General features: G+C 34.3%; 1 protein-coding gene across 1 annotated transcript in view; it reads right to left on the reverse strand.

The window, feature by feature from the left end:
• Sytalpha (Synaptotagmin alpha) overlaps positions 1-8603 on the reverse strand; it is a 609065-nt gene that overhangs the window by 25040 nt on the left and 575422 nt on the right. The window lies entirely within an intron of this gene.

An 8603-nucleotide genomic window follows, 5' to 3' on the forward strand; every position in this document is an offset into this window, starting at 1 on the left:
TGCAGTGATGAAGCGTTTCCCTCATAACTCATACACTTATTAACTTTTTCATGTTCTCTCTCTTTTATTTTATTGCTGAAACTCATGTTTAAAAATATCATGCTCTTTCAATTACATTCCTTAATAAATAAAATTTTTTTATTTTGCGTTAGAAGAAAATAGCCTATTGATATTTGACCATTTTGTAAAATGAATTTATTTTTGTATCAGGCACTCTATCAAAGATAGAGAAGTGATCTTGCATTATATTGTAGGTATGACATGCATTAATACACACAAGAAATTTAATCACAGAATGTTGTATAGTTTTTGAGTTATGTGGGAAACACTTCTTCACTGCACAGTGAACTGAATTTTGGAAAAAAAAAAAAAAAAAATGTAAATTTTTTTAAAATCGTAAAAGTATTTTTTTCATATAGTCTAGCAGAAGGACAGTGTTTTACACATACTAATTTTCATTATTGTACAAGATAAAGTAATGGAGGAAAAAAATGTTGAACATTTCCAAAATTTTACTGCTGTAAGCTGTACCTAACGTCTTAATGTGAGTATCAATTAAAATTTTTCTTATTTCCTGAAAAAAAATTATAACATGGATATGTTCACTTTTGTACGCAAGCTTCACCATTTTACTTGTTATTTATTTGGAAAATACTTGTATCAGTAACAACTAAGTAAAAATAACACACAGGAGCTTATAATTAAAAATGAGCAGAATGGAACTCCGAGCACGCTCACAAAGCACTCATTAACGCCTCGAAGAGAGCAGCGTATGTTGAGCGCATCGAATTTTCCGTCGCAGGAAGTCAACAGCTTTACTCCGCTCGGCCTGTTAGTCACGTCCAGTCTTACACAACACAATTAGATAAAATACTTCATAAAATCAGGGCAATATGTAATCCCGGATGGCACCAGATTGCACAAAGCAGTGAGAGACCAACAGAAAGACTGCGTTTGTGTGTGAATAAGCGTAATTTGTTTGAAGATGCCGCACTATCAGTAATAAATGCAATCAAAGAGACACAAAAGGATTGCCTGCATTGTGTTACAAAGGGATTCCCACGCACACTGAACAAAACGAGTTTAACAAGGACGATGAGGGAATCTTTACATCTTGAGTCTGGATTTTTGCTTAAAAATAGTTTTAAAAAAATACTCAAACGTAGGATGTCCAACTCAACTAGGTCATAGAATGTAATCTCTTTGACTATCAATTACATCTCATCTCAATGTGTCACATATTGAGGTTCAGAGCCTGCGGAAACGCGAGAAAATTTCTAACTTCACTTTCTTTAAAAAACTATTAACAATGGGAACTTCACGAAGTAGGCCTTACTTTATTAATTTGTCATTAAACGAAGTGTAGAGAGAAAATACTTTGATGGTATAATCTATACCATTAATGTCGTTACGTTTTGAAGTAGTGTTTACATTCAGTAATTCATCCTCTTCCCACTGCTATGCTAGTAAGTATACAAGACACAGAGATAGCCATTCCTATGAGTAGTGGTGTGCCGCTGTACCTCTGAAATGTTGGCATACGTCGCAAATGAATTCTAATTTGTGATTACGGCGCAGCTGCTACTGTAGAAGAACACCACTGAAAACCGGAATACACAATAAAGGCGAGTCAAGCAGCACGTGCACCTCACTCTTTATCTCGCCAAAAAAAAAATTTAATCTTGTAAAATCTTGACTTGTTCCACATCTTAAAGTTTCAATTGTATTAATTGCATAAAACTCCCTGACTAAAGATCAACTTTGATCGAAGATCGGAAAGTGAACCGAGTTCAGACACTTCTTCTATTGTATAAAACTTTTCTACGATCAAATTACCTTGGTTCAAATGCAATCTAAGTTCACGTGAAAAGGATTTGGCAACATCGCATAAACAGGTGAAGTATGTGATGCGCGTGCCATGTTGTACAGGTTTGTTCAGTGTTGCCAATGTAGCGACTTTAACTCTTTTTCAACGACAATTTCTTTTAACTTTTATTTGGCTTAAATAGGGATTTTGCGACCTTTTTAGCACCCCATAGTGACAAAATTTAATCTTTCTTTGTTGATAATGAGAAATCTAGAGACTTTCCAATTACTTTTTGGCGACTTTCCGTACACTCTGTTGGAGACACTGGTTTGTTTTGTGCATTGTAAATAATGGCGGACAATAAGAAGAAGGTTGACTGTTCTCCAAATTGTTATCATGTTATGGTGTTTGATACTGCTAAACATAATAAAGCTTTATAAAACGACAATTTTCGTTTAGTAATACAGTTAATTGAAAATTAATGTACCTATCATATCCATTAATAATTAATGCTGCTGAACACGGTAAAGCCTTATAAAATATAATAATGTTTGTGTATTATGGTAAGAAATTGAAAAAAAATATATATAAATGTACCTACCATATCTATTAATATTAATGCTAATGGTTATTATTTTTTTTGCACAATCTGCCACTCGTATATTTCAAACAGAAAAGAAATAACTGAACTTGATCATCTAACTTAATCGGAGAAATTTCTTCAGTCAACGTTGACTTTAGTTTAAGACAAATTAATCTCAGATTAGACTTTATACAACACAAAATTCCAAGTTCAGCTAGAACGAGGATCAATTTAACCTCTGATCTAAGATTAAATTGTTTATACAATCGGCCCTTAATCTTGTAAAATCTTGACTTGTTCCACATCTTAAAGTTTCAATGCTAATGTAAGATTTATGGAATACAATAAATGAAATTAAATATGGGTAGGAGTAGAAGGCGTAGTTTCCTTGTGAGTACATTCAGTGAAAAAAAACTATCACGAAATTAGGAGTATCACGGAATTAGGCAACTTTACCCTACCTATAAAACTTAGTCAAAACTTCTTAAACGTCAGAGTAGTCAGTGATACTAGGAGCTACGTTTTTGGAAGAAATTTGTTGGACAGTGTTTTTATATATTGGAGTCTGTTCATTTAGATACAAATTCTACCATTTTGTCTATAATATATTGCACTTTCTTTAATTGATCTGGTCTTCGTTTTGTTGCTGGACTTCTAATTTGTATGTAAGTGTCAATTTGAATTCGTTTTAGAACGTCTATTAATTGAAATATGTTAGGGTCAGCGGTGTAGAATAAGCCATTTAACTTTGCATGGAAATATTCACAACTGTTTGTCGTTATTTCTGTCGTAACTACGAATTCGACCATAATTCTGGCGGGAAAGTAGCATCAGGCTTGACGTACCGGTACTCAAACACGTTGTACCGTACTTATACAGTATCGGATGTACTCCTATAGCACATAATCGGTAAATTGCTTCATTTTGGGGTTGAATGCTCATCAAGTCTTCGGTCTCTTTGTTAATATATAGTCTCTTTGATATACAGAGACATCATTTTATTTTTACTAACATTTTTAACATTAACCTAGCTATACCTAGGATTAAAGGTTCAGAGCCGGAAACACCGTTCGCTACCCCCTTCCACGATTGAAGTTCGAAGATACTGGCGTAAAATACAAACAAATCACTTTACAAAGTAGAGGAGGGAAGAAAAGTAGTTAATCCATTTACGTAAACAAGGAGATATCGTAATTTTGAATTTTATAATTTTCATTAGGTTTTTGTTTAATCAAAATACAGTATAGTATTAACAATAAGTGTTTTTACTCACGAACTGAGTTATTCATGTAAACGTATTCATTATGCAGTGTATATTATACTGTCTACAGCACATTAGCGTACAATATAGAGAATGAAGTTAAATTGAAAAATAATCATAATATGGATATTTAAACACTTTTTGAAAATGGTGGCCGTTCATTTAGATACAGGCTTCAGTTCTTTTGTGCATATTATCGCACTAGAGACTATTGCATCTAATTCCAACTACCAGTTTCGTCCTTCGTACTAGTAACTCATGTTGAAATAATTCTATACCTATTATATAAAAGAGTACCTTACGTACTGTAAATTCAATCTTCACTTCTTCCCGATCCGAAAAGATAAAATTACTCAGACATGCTATCTACTGTCCGTCCAAGTGGTTATGTCGCAGGATCGTAGAAAGGGAGAAAATCACGTGACAGTTAATTACTTTTATTTAAGTTATTTTAAACAGTTGCGGGCGAGGGAAATCGGGATGCGACGTAGGCAAACGGACGACAGTACCTGTGCGGAAATATGATTCAATATTGAAAGCTCTTTCGTCACTGGAAAACGCGAACATATTTCTGGAACGTACTATACTAACTCAATACTGTTTGTGTTTACTGCGACCTTAAGGCGACTTTGACTGTATACGCTTGGTTCTATGAGGAGAACAGTTGGAAGTTCACTAGTAGAGGGAGTGGGAGTGAAGTACATTAAAAAAACTCAGGTACAATAAAAATTGAAGTAAAAATAAAATGATGTCCCTGTATAATTTGTGTATACCTGCATAGTTCGAACCGAATTAGTACTGTATGATGGGACCGAACTAGTATGCACCCTTAACCATCCCTCTCTTTCACTATTTTTGGAATATTCAGATTATCCGGAATTTCGGATTAGCGGAGTACAAGTTCAAAATTTGAGCTGAAACCGGTTATTCTGCACGTTAGTTTTGACTACAGAGACAATAGCGCTGTCTTCAAAGCTGTATCCCAGCCAATAACAAGACCTAGATTCCTGTAAACTGTAGCATACAGCTCTAGGGCAACGCGCTTGCATTCCTCACGCATTCGGAATTCAGTGGCTACCCGCTCCACATTTATCGAGGCAGTGACCTACAGTATCAGCATGGACCTAAAGATACACGCGTTACACGATATTAAAGGTGTCATACATGATGAGATATGTATCAAAACAACTCTCGATGAACTAGTTTCACAATACGATATCTCGGCTTCAAGAGGACATTGGCGTTGATAAGATGATAACACTTCTAAAGCAGTTGTAAGATTGCGTATGAAGTGATTGTATTAACGATCTATGTACTGGTTTAAATTAATATCTATTATTTTTTTCTGAAATTGTTGTACTTCATGTAAGTGAAAATATTTTAGAGGTAATCGCGTATATAATGTACTGAACCACATTATGTAAAAATTACTCAATCTTCGAAGTTATTTTTTAGACATGAAAAATACCATGCTGTTTGGTTAGTTAATAATTCCACACAATTTGTTTTCTCTACGAACGCCTGGCTAGTTACGTGGAGGTCTAAGCTTGTGGGGTTGTCTATCGTCCAGGCTTACCATGAAGATCTTTGTGATGTGAACAGGTAGTCAAATAATTTATTGTGTATCCGAACACAATTACAGTTTTAAAAAGCACTTGAGATTAAATTCATTATTTATTTTGTACTTTAATACATTTGAATTTCGAACACAGCCTTAATTTTTAATCTAAAAATTATGGCAGACAGTAAAGAAAAAAATAATTCAAAGTAAATATCTAAATTATCAGGACAAAAAGGCATTCTAAACGATATGACATTCACTTATAAATTATTACGAACGATTTAAAATAAATTCACATTTAAACATTGTTATTGAAATAAAATAAGCATACGAAATAAAGTAATCTCTCAATTGTTAACAAATATATTTTCTTAACTAATTTAAACATTTTCTTACAAACGTTGTGTAACATTAAGAAGGAAAGGACGTCACGCTGCGGTCCACGATCCTCGATCCGAAAACGAAAAGATCGAGTCTTTGGTACACAGTAATGGACATTAGTCTATTTGGAATCCCACGATTTATAAATCATAGCCAATAGTGCTCCCTTACCACTCTTACATATCCCGTTGCTATTCCGTATATTAAATGAATATCTGTTAATTATTAAGTATGAGTAAATCCTTCCATTAAGTCAAATAAGTTTCCTGCAAGGTTAATGACACCTAACTGAATTACAGTATTTATGCTGGAGTTCGTGTGATCGAAAGACTTGCGTACTATAGTCTAAACTGACAGGTATTTCATATCATTCGTAAAACAGCAGACCGTAAAATACGTGTTAAATTTATGGAAAAACTATCAGAAGAAGAGAAAAAGTAAATAGGACACTTTTACATGCATTTTTATTATAAAAGTATCAAAATATTTTCAAGTATCTCTTCGCTCCCTTTAGGCCTATGAGAGAAAAATTTAATTTGTTTTATATTAAAACTGAGCATCCGCACACTTGAAAATAAAGCTTAAGCCTGTTTAGTTTCTGTAGTGATAATCTGTTTTAAAGCTCATGTCCATAATACACACTAGTGACTAGCAACTAGGTGTCTAGTAAACTACACACTAGGGAGCTTTGGACATGTCATTACGAGTTATGTGGGAAAGATAAGGACCTAATTTATTACAATAATGTTTAAAATGTTGTAGGGAAGGTACTAACAATGTCAATGTCAAAGTTAACGTGCTATTTTACATTATATTTACATTATTTCACTTCCAGAGCATCTTCAGATTTCATAACCCCAATTGCTGGGAGGAATTCATGTTTGTTTAGTGAACAAGTCATCAATCAAGCAAGCATTTTCGTTTACTAGAGTCGACGGCATTTCGGAAGGCTGTTGGCTGCTATATGCACCGTAGCATTTGTGGTGTGATGTCAAAAGCTTGTACCGTAGAAAAAATTGGAATCAGTCTGTAACAAGTACTTCCCGAGTTCGTTTGTTCACGTGTGAGTGTTTCAATACATTGAAGAAGTAAAACTAACATTTACTGTGTGTGTGTAAAATAAATAAATGGAAGAAGAGACTAGAAAAAGACAAGTATTGCAGAGGCAGACGCGGAAAATAGTGTTTAAGTTGTGTAACTATTTTAAAGACGTTGGCGAGCAGAATGCTGCCGGCCATCATGATGTTGCAACGCTGCGAAAGCGCAAGAAACGACTACAGAAGCATGTGGTAGTAGTTTATTTTGCCTGGCCATGAGGCCTTCTCTTCCACTCAACCAGGTTTTGGTGTGGGATTGAGAATATTGTTAATGAAGGAAAGAGGATTTCTTTGGTGTCATGCTCACAGTAATCATTACAGTCATTATTGTCTTTTGATAATTTAAATTCTCTCCTGCGCTATTTGTATTGCACGTGCGCGTGAAGTACGATGTGGCAATGTTGTACGCTGCCTTGCTCTCCCTATGTGTCTCTCTCGACGCAAACGTTAGCAGATGACAGCCTTCCGAATTGCCGTCGACTTTAGCTACTATGCACTTGATATGCACTATATAGCTTTGGATCATGACTTCTCATGTCACGTCCGGCTTTTTAGACAACTATCTACAGTCGCGCTCAAACCTCCTGACGTTTCGCGAGCGCCAGTAACAGGATAGCTTTAAAATACCTATAGTTTCGCAGAAATGCAATGAAAATAAAGTATGCACTGAGTGTGGAATGTGGGGTTTCAAGTAGTAGGTAGGCTTCTATTGTTTGGCCCTGTGAGCGAAAACATGCTGTACACAACAAAACAGGGTTTCCTTACAATTTTCAAGTGTTCGTAACTTTCTCCTCCCTCTCGGTCACTCCTCGTTTCTTCAGTATCTTTCCAACATGATATTCTAAAGATAGAGGATATTTTAAGTAATTCTCTTAAAACATCCAAGTGGTTAGACATTGTATTTTAATCATTGTATAATGTCGAGAAATAAAAAAAAATCTAACATTCGTGTGTTACTGATAAAGTCATATTTCGATTTTTATTGGTCATATTTTTATATTTTTAGGTCATAAATGCATGCATATATCCTATTTTTTAGGTCATAGAAATCCGCCCCCTAGTTATGAGAAATGACGGTATGCATATTTGTATTAGCTGTAAGTACAGAATCTGCTTAGGAAGCAATTTCTTTTTTATTGAACTGTATACGTACTGGTGACAACTGATAAGTGTAATAAGAACTGAGAAACTATCTTGCTTCAGTGTCCCAAATTCACTTTTTAAATTTGTATTTGGAACTTGATATCAGAGTTTTTAAGAACTTCTTTTTCTTCTGCTATAAAGCGATAAAATTCTGTACAACTAAATTTAAAGGCTTCCGTGATACAAAGCTCAGCTTTTACTATTTCCACAATTAAAAGATTCTTCTCATCACTCCATATGTTATTCATGATACTGAATACGCGCTCCAAAAATGCATTACGGTACTTGCAGGAATATGAAACAAGAGTTGAATTAATATTCTTATTTGTGGAGATTTCTCTGAAGCATCCTTACCCTGAAAACATTTACACCGCTTTCCAACACTTGTCAAAAGTCCATCTTTCACAAAGAGCCCTAGGTTTTGTCTAATATTTAAAATTTCTTCCATGTCAAGTTTTAAGGCTGAAAAATACCTGAAAATTTCCATATCTTTAGCTGATTTGAATTAAAGGTTAAAATGTCTCACGAAATAGAAAAAAAAATCACACTATATATATTATATTTATAGGGTTTCTATTCATTTCAGTGTATCGTCCCTTTCAATTTGCACTTCCACCCTGTATACGTACATATATATTTTTATCACCATAGTAAAATGGTTTTAAGTTGCAATGAGGATGCAAAACCTTTTAAAATTAAGTTCTAGTGGACAATTTTCAACTTAATATTCAGAATATGCTCGTGAAAGTAAACCAATAGCAAGTGTTACC

The sequence above is a fragment of the Periplaneta americana genome, chromosome 9, assembly GCF_040183065.1.
Source record: "Periplaneta americana isolate PAMFEO1 chromosome 9, P.americana_PAMFEO1_priV1, whole genome shotgun sequence".
Lineage (NCBI taxonomy): Eukaryota > Metazoa > Arthropoda > Insecta > Blattodea > Blattidae > Periplaneta > Periplaneta americana.